Raw genomic sequence first — 12031 nt, 5'->3', positions numbered from 1 at the left:
AGGATCTATCGCCTAACCCCACCCCAAGCACTGGGACTCATCTGGCCTCTAAGCCAGAATCCATAGCTCATTGTCCAACTCTCAGCTCCACTCTGATCTGGCAACCAGGTTTTAGTAGCAGAGTTTCTGCACTTAGCCTGATGCCAGGCTTTTCTCATACTAGGTTCTGGAAGAATTGGTCCACAGCATATCAGAGAGTCCCCGGCAAGATCGTGAATGAACCTTCCATAATAGGAACCTACTACCTCATCATATAGTTCTTTATACTGTTTGTTTGAACACCTACTCATGTATTTAGTAAACCAACATTGAAACCTGGCTAGTCAGGCATGTTGCCAGGTACTGCTAATAAAAATATCAAAGGCTCAGTTATCCGCCCTCTAGTGGGGAAGACAGCTGTAATTGTTAAAATTATATTTCTTATAAAGAGTCAGATTTGGCCGCTTAGGGATTTTCATCCATTGTTCTTAAGTCTGAATTCTATAGTCACATGGAATAGATTCCATTCAGATTTCCACAAATCCACCCTCCAATCTGAAATATTTCAAATAGGATTATATTCTCATCAACATCCCCAAACTTCACTGTGCCCCCTACATCCTACAAATAACCTTCATTCGAAATCATATACACATTCTTCACTTTTCTTCTCCAAGATATTAAAACCCTGTGACTGTAACTCTTACATGAAATGGTTTCTAGTTTCTTCACTCTCTTTTGGGATAAGTTCCAATTCGAAAATACCCTCCCTAAAATGAAGCACTGAGAAATGAATCAAGTATAAGAAAACATACTAGTATGCCTTACCTCTACTGAACAAAACCTAGTTATTCCATCTAGAATATCATGTCATGATTCTTGGCCAAAAAGAAAAGAAAGAAAAAGAAAAGGCTGCAAATGAATTTAAGGACCTTTTTAAGTCACTTTTGAGCTGACGGTGATTTAAGTCACTTTTGAGCTGACGGTGATTTTAAGTTCTGGAAGTTCTGGTTCTCTCATCCTTGGTGTCTTCCTTTAGCTTGCTTCCTCTGTGAGGCAGCCTGGTATGGTAATTCACATATTGTTCCCCACTTACTACATGAACTTGAGAAAATCAAGATTCTGAACCTCAGGTATCATAAAATCATGCAAATAAGGGTCGGTCCTTACTCCTTAAGGTTTGTGAAGGTGATATCAGCCAATATGTATAAAGCACAGTAACTGGCAGAGTAACCTACGTAAAAGGCCAGAATTAATAGCTACTGTTTTAGTTATAAGTAGTTTACTTATAGCTTAGGACTAATTCATCAAAAATAGATGTTAAGTAATTTTAAGACTATCTAATACAGCTCTGTCATTCAACTCAAGAGCCCTTATTAATCACCCAATATATGTTATGTTTTGTGCCAGGTGCAGGTGATGCAAAAATTAAGTTGTCTTAACCTCAAGTAACCCAATGTTTAACAAAAAACCTTGCACATATATAAATACTTTGCACAGATGGGGTTTGATAGGACAATATTCCTGTTACCCCATTGCATCCCACTCCGTACTAAATATAATGCTCCTCAGCATCAGTGAACATTCAGTAAATGTTATTTGATGTTCCCTATTCAGATATTTCAGGCAAATAGTAATGTTGACTTTGTACACAATATATTTTGGTTTGGAACTTCATAAATTAACTTCTTTTCATCTTGGAGTAGATATATATACCCTGGTATTTCCTATTTCTTAGGATTTAAGGGATAGTGAAAAGCACCACTGCCATCTCTCAGAATAAATCTCTAGGAAGGTGATGGCATGAGGCTAAAAATATATTTATATAATATTATACAATATTAAAACTACCTGGGAATTGATAAAATGATTTGACATATACCAAAATATTTTAAAATGACTACCTCTAGGTGGCGAGATCATGAGAGATTTTGTTAATATCTCTATACTTTTAAATTCTTTAAACACTTCTCAAGGAGTGTGCATATTAGAAGGGATATACAAGGAACTCTAATAGGAGAAAGGAAACAGATGAGTGATGGTGGCCCAGGAATATAGATGACGCAGGATTAAGAATGAGTTCAGAGGGCTCTAGATGGATGAGGGTTACAAGCTAAAGAATAAGATCAACAGTAGAAGGGATTAGAATAATAATGAAAATATAGTTTTACTATTAGAGTATCTAGTTCTCTTTACATTTTGGACAGTCATATCTCCAATTTTGTTACTGAGAAGGTAGGCCCATTGTCCAATGGAATGATTGAAGCACAATAATTTTAGCCTATCTTCCCAAAATTTAGGCAAAAATATGAAACTTAATCTTGTTGCAACTTTTAAAAAATATGTGAATTGTCCTTAAACACACTAGTCTTAGTAATGTTTCATAATGGAAAAAATAATCTAATTTATGAACCACACATACAGCTCTTTGATTTATGAACAAAGTAATGCATTTTTAAAGTATGAGAATCTGAATAAATACCTGTAAAATTAACAAATGAAATTAATCTTTTTTATTGCTGTTGCTACCCTATATCCTTCTCTCTAAAACAAATAGATAGACAGACAGATAGACATTGACAGAACTATATCATTTTAATTAAAAATATTATTTGATTTCCCCTGACAGAACCAAAATCCTTCTCTAAATGCGCAAAATATCAAATCAGTATCTTAATCATGTAACTTCACATTCTCTTTTGCAAAGACATTTTATTATATTTCCCTATTAGTCCTCAGAGTTTATTACTTGTGTTTTACTCATTTTATATCCCTTAAGAGCAGAATTAAATTATTTTTAAGACTGGCATTATAAAGCTATAATAAATAAATATGTTCCCCAAAGTTCTGAGAATATTCTATGAAGTCAATCAACATTTATTACTTTAATAAAAAATATTTTGCATTTTGTGCAACCGGATTGTGGAAACTGCCCAACAGCATTTTAAAGCTACTTCTCATATGAGTGACTATCAATCTTTTATTTGTTCTCAATCTTTCCTTATGAATACCATGCAATTGATTTCTGTCATCCCTCTGCACATTCATGATGGAAGTGGAGGGCAGAGGCTTTATGGTGAGGTTCTCTTCTTTCTGAACATTCACCACACGATAAGTTCTATAGCAAAGACTCTCTTCTTAGATTCGTTGAGTTGCGGTTTTCTTTTTAGTAATGATATAGTCAATCCAAAAAATAATATTACACCAAATCAGATTTCATATATATTATTTCTTCCTAAAGTAAAAAACTCTCAAGGTGCTTAGTGAAATGCTAAATGCTTTATATTGACAGACTACCACTCTTCAGCAATCTATATTTGCAGCCTGCCAAAAATGAAAGCTGTAGTTGAATCTTCTTTGTCGCTCACAGTATTTTAAATTACAAATGATGTTGATTTTAGTCATCTTTGCTCTATTCACTCACAAAGCTGGATGCTGCACAAGTCAGCTCTCAGAATCAGTCTAAAATACTTTTATTGGGCTTAGCACTTGCATAGTACATTATACCTTCAAAATACTTTGTAAACATTTACTAGTCGATCCTCATCAAGAAAGAAAAAAGAAAAAATATCTTGATCTACTGAGAGATATTTGTAAAACAGGTCTTAGGAAGAGTTTTCCTATAGATTAAATTTGAAGGCAAGATATTTATTTATTTAGCATATATTTTAGGAAGTAATTGTCAGCTCTTCGCTTTCCATTGTAACAGAGTACATACTTTCAATTTTAGTGATCATATGAATTAGAGAAGTAGTAATATTATTAACAACCAATAGAAAATATGCCACATAAGGAATTCTTAACATATTGAATGCTGCTTTGCACACTATACAAAGCAAATGTTTTGTGGTAAGTCGATAAGACTCAACTAGTCTCAAAAAACTAACATGGATAAATTCCTGCTTCTCCTTCGTGTCCTATAAGTAGCCACAACTTCACTTGGTATAGTTGCAGGTAAGACTAACTTGGTCTAATTATAAATGAGTCCCCAAGTTCATGTTAAGTATATGAAAATATATAGCACAGCAGGAGTCAAACTAATATATTATTTAAAGAGTACACTATAAATTTTGTTCCTGGTTTTCCAAGTAAAATACAGCTTCTGCCTTCATTTGTTCTACATTCCTTCCATTCTCCCTTTTAGATTCTCTCATTTTAATCTATGGTTTTAAAGGGAAAAGATTGTATAGTCCTCTTGGAAAATAACACACTTAAAACTTAATGAAGAGCTGAAGATGTTATTAATATTATTTGTTGTACTAAATACTAATTAAGGATTTTAAAAATTATGCCATAATACAAAGAAAGCATTTGTCATTATTGCTTTCTTAGATTTGGAAAATAAAAACAAAATGAAAAGGGTCATATGAAGAAGAAACATCAAGGCCCAGAGTAATAGATAATTTGATATCTAATTAAGCCATGACCATAGCTCAGAAACCATAAGTTGTACTTGAAATATATGTTAAGGAAAGCCTGCACTATATTTTAAACAACAAAACAATCAAATGCAATATATGATCATCACAATTAAAAGTTATATACCTAAAATCTAAATGTTTAGATTTTAATTAAGAAAGACCACGAATTTACTGATTTGCTGAAAATCATGTTTCTAAATTCTTTGAGAGTTCTTTATCAGGAACAGGCAAGTTAAGAATTCTAACTTGAAATAAACTATTGCATATTTCAACTTAAAAGCTATAAATAAACCAAAGTGATCTCATAATCTTCAAGCTCCTTTTTTTCTGTGTAAGAATCATAAAATTTACTTGTGATAAACCGATGGAAATATTATGCACATCCATCACAATTTAGTGACATGTTTAGAACAATCTTCAAAAATGTAAAGCAAACCTCTTAATCACATGATAATGCAGCAAATTTTTACACTGAATTTTATATCTGATTGAAACTTTATTATTATAGTTTTATTAGGAAAAAATAGTATTATTAACAATATCAATCTCGCTAAGGTATCATTGCAAAAGTTTTGATTCAAAGGTGGGGTATTTGATCATGCACACATTCAAGAGACTGATGTTACAACTACGATAAAGCAGATCTAATAAATTTTAACATTAAAGTTCAAGAAAACAATATCAGCATTATAGAAACTAATGTGTTTCTATGAATTCATTATACAACCACTGAAGGTTGTATATTTAAAAATCCCCTGAATAATATTTCATGTACACATTTCAATTCCGAAATCACTATTTTAATCTTCCTCTCCAGAAACTCATCTCTTTTCAGATGTCAACTCCTTACCATGTACTCAAGAAAGAAGTTACATAGGTCTGGAAATAAATTTGGAAATAAGAAAACTGACCAGTTAGGATGTGGTTCTTGTAGCTCCAAGAAGGACATTTTGCCTAAAAAGTAAATAGAAGATATCCTTTCCCTATTTTCAAGTGCCTGAAATTCTACAATTTGATACTTTTGGATTGACTATTTGATTAAGAAATATTCTTAGAAAGAACATTACTTTTAACTGTGAAATTCTAAAGCCGCAAAACCACATCATGTACTGGACAAATGCTGCCTATTTTCAGCTGAGTAATTATCTAAGCTACAGATAAAAATTGACCACTATTAAAGGCTGCTTACTCAAAGCCTGGCCATATCTCATATAACTGGTTATACTTATGGCACGATTTATATTTTATAGCGTCCACGTATACCATGATGGGAGATTGGCACTGACATAATAAAATGTGAAACAGCAGCAAAATATTATGAGCCAAAGAGGTAGCCTATTTTCTCTCTTAAATCTCTCCATCAACAGCTAAGTACATTTAAGGCCATTCTCAGTTCTATGGTTTGGCTGATATCCTCTTCTTCTTATAGTTAGGATTTTATATTTGCAAAGTGCTTTTCAACCACATTTACTAGTTTTTCCTAACAAATATGCCTGAAGTTTAACAATTTTTTCCACCCCTTTACAATCCTGATACTGAAGCACAGAGATATTGAGGTATGTTCAAGGTTACACAGCAAATTAAAAAACCCAGCAGGGGATGGACTACAGAGCACCTGAATTTCCAGACAACTGCTTAGGCAACTGATCCATGGAGACTTACGTGGCACAATGAATTAAGCTAAAGAAAGAAACAGACTAGAAAATAAAATAATGAAAACAAAATTAAGATTTCAGTTTCTTTCTCCACAGATAGATATAAATACCCCAGGATACAATGCTTGCTGTTGAGCTTCTAGGCAGATTTACAGACTGATTAACCTATTCCTGTCTGTCTTTATACTTTCTCACCCACTTATGTCAGAACATAAAACATTAGCAAGTAGGTCCTATCCGATAGCTGAAATGAGCATGTTCTGTTGCCTAACCTCTAAAAGCCATAAACATGGAAGTTTTCAGAGGAATTTCTGAGCTCCTCTGCTCAACTTCCCTTTCACAACTCTGGGCTTCCCAATCAGGCCTCATGATGGAGATTAGGGAAAGAGGGAAAATATCAAAGACTCAAAATTTGGGTTTTAAAGATGAGAATAATAGATTTGGAGATCAAGAACTCTTGAACTTTCTCCTAAACACTAATTTGGAATGGAAGTTTACAGTTGTTGGGGTAGGAAGTGTAATGAGGCAGTGAAATAAACAGCAAACAGAAATCTTAGTAACTTCCACATATAGATATACTGAGAAATATTGTCAAAGAGACTTTAAGACCCCAAAGGTCCCTCAGTCAATAAGCATTTTTGAATTCCCTTAAGGTGTCAAGATATGAGCTTGGTGATAGGGAAAAGCCATGAAAAAACTATTCAGGAGCAATAACCTAATTCTGTCTGGAGTGTGAGAAGAGCTTTCACAGAAAAAAATGATACTTCAAGTCGAGATTTGAAAAATGAATAAGAGTTAGCCAGATTAAAGAGGTTAGAGAGAAGAGCTTTCAGGCACGGGAGGCAGTACATGCAAACATACTAAGGCAAAAAAGCGCATGAGACACTGGAGGAACTGAAAAAAGGCCAATAAAGTTGCAGGGGACAAAGAGACATCAAGTCAAGTTTGAGATGTAGACAGGTACCAGATCATGCCAGGCCTTAGAGATAAAGATGAGTACTTTTTTCCTCACTTTATTCTAACTGCTACAAGATGTCTTAATATGTTTTAAGAGGAAAATAATATGAACACATTTGCATTTTTAAAATATTACTCAGCCTTCTGTGTGTACCTACCTGTTATCCATATTCTTTCCAGGTTCACTTTCAGGTGTTTTAGTTCTTATTATACACAAATCTTCTCTCATGAGTAAGATGTGACTGTTGGGAGAGTTGAGAAATTGAATGATGTCAATTTCCTTGAGTTTCCATAAGTTACTGTAAATTTAGCTACCAACAGAAATAAACCAATTGGTATGCTCGTGAAATTCAAAATTATGCTATCATCAGTTAAGCTGACTGAAAAGAAATTCAACAGGGAAGTAATAGGCAGCCCATTTTAAAATGGTATCTTTTATAGAAAATCATTATATGAGCCAATTAAAAGAGGGAAATTTATTTGAATGTGCATTTATAAAACACATTTCAACAAAAGCAAAACTCTAGCAAAAGTACAAAGAAAAAAAGAACCCTCTGAAACAGTCAAAAGATTATACTCAGAATATGAGGTTAAAATCTACATAATAAAAAAAACCCACAAGATTAATATTCAGAAATATAAAGCACTGTTAGTATTCAATTGATGGTCAAACCCATTAAAGTACTAATAAAGACTAATAAGATACTATTCTAACTTATCATCAGCATTATACATTATTTTATATCATGTCTTCTTAGTTACATCACAGTAATCATATATAAGTAGCATTAAATATTTAATTACAAGTAACTGGTAACTCCTTCAGGCCACAGATGTGACAGGTTTTTTTCATGTTCTGTTGTTTTTAATTTTAGTTTCACTTAACTTTTCAAACTTTTCAATTAATACCAAATATGTCAAACTCTTAATTTTATTTTATGTAGATAGTATTTTAACATTTACCAGGACTAAATAAAATGTTCTAGCCTTGGTAAATATTTTTTGTTTAAGCAAAAAATGGTAAAATAACAATTCCCTATAATAAAACAATTTATTTTTATGACTTAAATTTTTTCATAGCAATAGGAATTGAAGCAAATAATAATCTATTTCAAAAGCCACTTAATGGCAGTACAAGGGTCAAAACTGACTTCTGATGTCTAGTTCCTAAATTCAGACCAAAATTATTTCATTATTATACTGATTTCCCAAATGATTCTAATCAGGAGTAGCTATTAATCAGAAAAGTATGAAAAACATTAAGGTCCAGATAGATTTTAAGACTACTAGACTATTCTAAAATTTTTAAAAAGGAAGAACAGAGATTCTAATTTCAGAAACATTTAAAATGTACTAATTTCAATATCTCAACTTTAAAGACCCTATTTTAGCAGCATGAGCAACAAAATATTTTGTCATCTATTGCTGTTGATATGCATTTGAAGTAGACTATGCTCTGAAAACTATAAAGTGAAATGCAAATAAATGACATTATAGATCACATTCCATGAAGTCAGTTGACCAAGAAATGATCGACTTTTCCATTATGAACATTTTCAAAAAATGATCTGTTTTTCTGCAGAATAACTCAATTTCTCTTTTAAATCAACATTCCTCCCTGTGGTAGAACCTAATCTTAGGCAATTTACCATCATCTCTCCAATTCTCATTCACCATCCTTGGTATGTGTTTCTAGATTAGAAGAACTAAGTGCTGGAGCGAAGGTACATTTTGCCTGGTCATTAGCCGAGCATCCACTGAGGTACCTCTGTTCACATCTAGCCTTCAATTTTAGTTCACAGAAATAATACCAAATAATTCCTCTTTCCAAATCATCGAGTCAAGTCCAGCTTTTTTTAAGATATCTGTATCCTTCTGGAGTCCACAGGTCCATTCTTTCCCTTGGAAAGAATTCTCATTTAAGAAAGTTTCCCATTAAACTCTGTGAAGCTAAAGATTTGTGTATTCCCCTGCCACTTACGTATGCAGCTTCTGCTCTCCTGTGTGACTCTGGGCATCAGGAAAATGCCAAGTTTTTCTCAAACATCTTCACCCACGGCTTGCTTCTTGGCATCATCCTTGCCACTTCATTGAGCACTTCTCTGAAGTGAGAAAAAATAGGTCCTAAGCATACTTTTGAATCTATCCTACTTGGGGTCCCTGGCACAGTTACCTTCCACTTCACTGCGAGGTGCAAAACAGAAATCTCTCTCCTTTTCAGGTTCCCACTACTCTCAGCTTTGCCCGAATTTCCGCTCACCATGCTGTTAAAGAATCTGCTTTAGTTCAGGGAACAGGAAGCCTTGTTCCTGTAACAGATAAGAACCTTAATTTGCTAAACTTCATAAAAAAAAAAACTCATTAATCCCCATTCCACTCAGTAATAGAAACACAATTTCCAATCCACTTAGGCCTCCTCCTAACCATAGCTAAGGTTGTGCTAGGTTTAAGGGGTTTACACGCTGCCAAGGATGGAGAGAACCACCCAAGCATGGGCTTCCGCTGTACTTACTTCCATCTGGTCTACAAACATCAGCACATGAAGCCAAAGTTAAACCACTCCTTTTCCCTACTACAGGGCCTCTTCAGAAACCCCTCTTCACTCATTTACTAATGTAACTTGGCAAGAGGCACAAGAGTTTACTCTGTAATTTGGGAAACTTACTGGAGTTCATGAAACTTCTTGGCTCCATCTGTTTCTCTCTGACTAGACACACTCACAGCTACTCTGCTTCTTGATGCTGTGTGAGTTTTGTTCAGAAAGGGAAAGGCAGAAAGGCCTTCAAACTGCCCTGAAGAGTCAGTGCTTTCCCCAGGCCCATTCTTGGCAAGCAGTGGTTCTGAATGCCCCATTAGGGGTCCACCCTTTCTAGGCATCTACCTATTCACTATTCTTTTGTGACATAATTATTTCTCTTCCAATTCTGCTTTTATTATTGCAGTATAGGATGTAAAGAGGAGCCATAATTCTTGGCTATTTGAATTGGCAATTTGTATATCAAAACTCAAGAATAAACATGCTTTGTTGCCTCTGCTTTCTGTGCTCTCATCCCTTTCCTCATCCCTTAGCTGTCCGAAAAAAAAAAAAAAAGCTTCATTAGGAGAATTTAAAAATATATACATGTAGCTAACAATTGAAAATATTATGCCAGCACATCATTATTGTTCTCATTATTCCATATGGGTTTTATGTTCGCCCATTCAGAAACATAAAATTTATTACCTATTCAAATTGATTAGTCTTTTATTTTCTTTATGGTTTCTAGCTTTAGAGTTTTTCATGGGATCAATAATTTGGTTTACAGAAAACACTGTGAAATAGTTTGAGGAATACTAGACTATATTAGATAATGTCTTTCTTTTTTTTTTTGTCCTTAAATATTAAGGAATAAAGTACATGTCATACACAATAAAGGCCACACTAATGTGAAGTTTTTCTAAATTATATAAATATTATATTATAACCTGTGTTTCTAGAAGGAAGACATTCTTGATCATCAGAAAGGCAATATCATTGTCAGCTGAAAGGGAATAAAAAACATTTACTAGTTTGGAGAAAATGAAAAAACATTATATATTAAAATGCTACCTTTATGCTTTATGTCAACAACTTCAAAAGTGTTCTAAACCTCTATTTCTGCAGTACAATGGATGAGGAATGTCCTGTTTTTCTCAGTATTCAGCATGCAATGAAAGTTGCATATCATTTTTCTTTAGCTATCATTGCTCTCCCAACTTTGTCCCAAAACACATGGGTCCAGCTATTGGGTATCCTTTGTACTGACACTGTTATCCTGTGTACCAGTCACATGGAATGTCATTCCAATTGTACTTTTTTAACACTTGGAAGAGTACAGAATGGTGACAGAAGAGCTGGGCCCTGAACCCTGAGCAAGCAGAGGTTTTCACCTACATTTCCAACACTGAGTTTGAATTGAGGATTTGATTCATCGACTTGCTATTTCAGGCTTGAGCCTTTCTTGATTATACTGAGAAAGTGTAAAGCACTAGAAGCAGACACGGCAGGCCTTTGGTGCCAAGCCTGTCTCTGTAAAATAACAATAGCTTTATAAGTTCAATGTGTACTTAGCTTTCCATGAGTAGCATTTATCTACTAGTCAATTTCTAAACCTCAATAAATGCAAGGAAATTGAGATGGTCTTGGCATAAATTCTCCTCTTCACAAGACATAACTAGCAAAACCCATCAGGCAACTATGTTTTTTTTAAGTGAAATAGTTGAATTATATTGAAATTTTAAAAAATGGCAACATATTTTTGATAGATATGTAACTTTAACAGACTGATAAAATAGATTAATATCATTGTGATCTAAGCTACATAAAAATCTATCCATATTACATAAGAATATATTTGAATTTCACCTTAACTTCTTGTTCTCTCTCTTTTTTTTTTAGGTTACATATTATTTATAGGAAAAAAAAAAGAAAACTCAAACTTATTTTTTCTTTTTAGGATGTAAGACATTAGAACCTACCCAAAGCTGTTGTTCTTATGGAGGACCTGTAAACTCATCCTTATAGCTGAATATTTGAGGGGCCTGGCCCTCGAAGATTGTGTTAAAGCATTTCGATAGCAAAGAGTATTCTGTAAACGCCAAAACTAAGAGAAGATTATTTTGAAAGCTTATAAGGTGTAAATAATTTTTCAGAAACACTAGGATTATGCTGCAATAACTTCTGCCTTTGAAAAAAACAATTGCAATATGCTGTTGTGGTATAGCTTAAACCAGTATTTTACATTGTATTTAATATTTAATTTAATTTTTTACCATTATAAATCAATAATTCTTTCTGGAATAAAATCATCCTACTTGACATTCTCTATCTTTTATTTCTTCACCTTATGGCACACACCCACATGTGTAGAGTTATTTAAATAAATGTTTACATCAAAATGTACAGAGTTAGCCTGTAATGATAACACTGAAAATATATGTTCAAGAGCTTTTAAAATTCTAGGCTGACCTAAGTATGTTCAGTAAAATGTCAGAAACAGA

General features: G+C 33.5%; 1 long non-coding RNA gene across 1 annotated transcript in view; it reads right to left on the bottom strand.

The window, feature by feature from the left end:
- Positions 1–10080, bottom strand: part of LOC120590789 (uncharacterized) — a 28288-nt gene extending 18208 nt beyond the window's left edge. Inside the window, exons 1-2 of the long non-coding RNA XR_005649766.1 lie at positions 8994–10080; positions 7171–7254 (exon numbers count right to left, since the gene is read on the bottom strand). This is a non-coding gene — a long non-coding RNA (uncharacterized LOC120590789). The remainder of the gene's footprint in view (positions 1–7170; positions 7255–8993) is intronic.
- Between the last annotated feature and the right edge of the window lie 1951 nt (positions 10081–12031).

This window comes from Pteropus medius, unplaced genomic scaffold (assembly GCF_902729225.1).
Source record: "Pteropus medius unplaced genomic scaffold, Ma_sr-lr_union100, whole genome shotgun sequence".
Classification (NCBI taxonomy): domain Eukaryota; kingdom Metazoa; phylum Chordata; class Mammalia; order Chiroptera; family Pteropodidae; genus Pteropus; species Pteropus medius.
The sequence above is the reverse complement of the archived record's forward strand: the minus strand, read 5'-3'. Positions and strand labels throughout refer to the sequence as shown.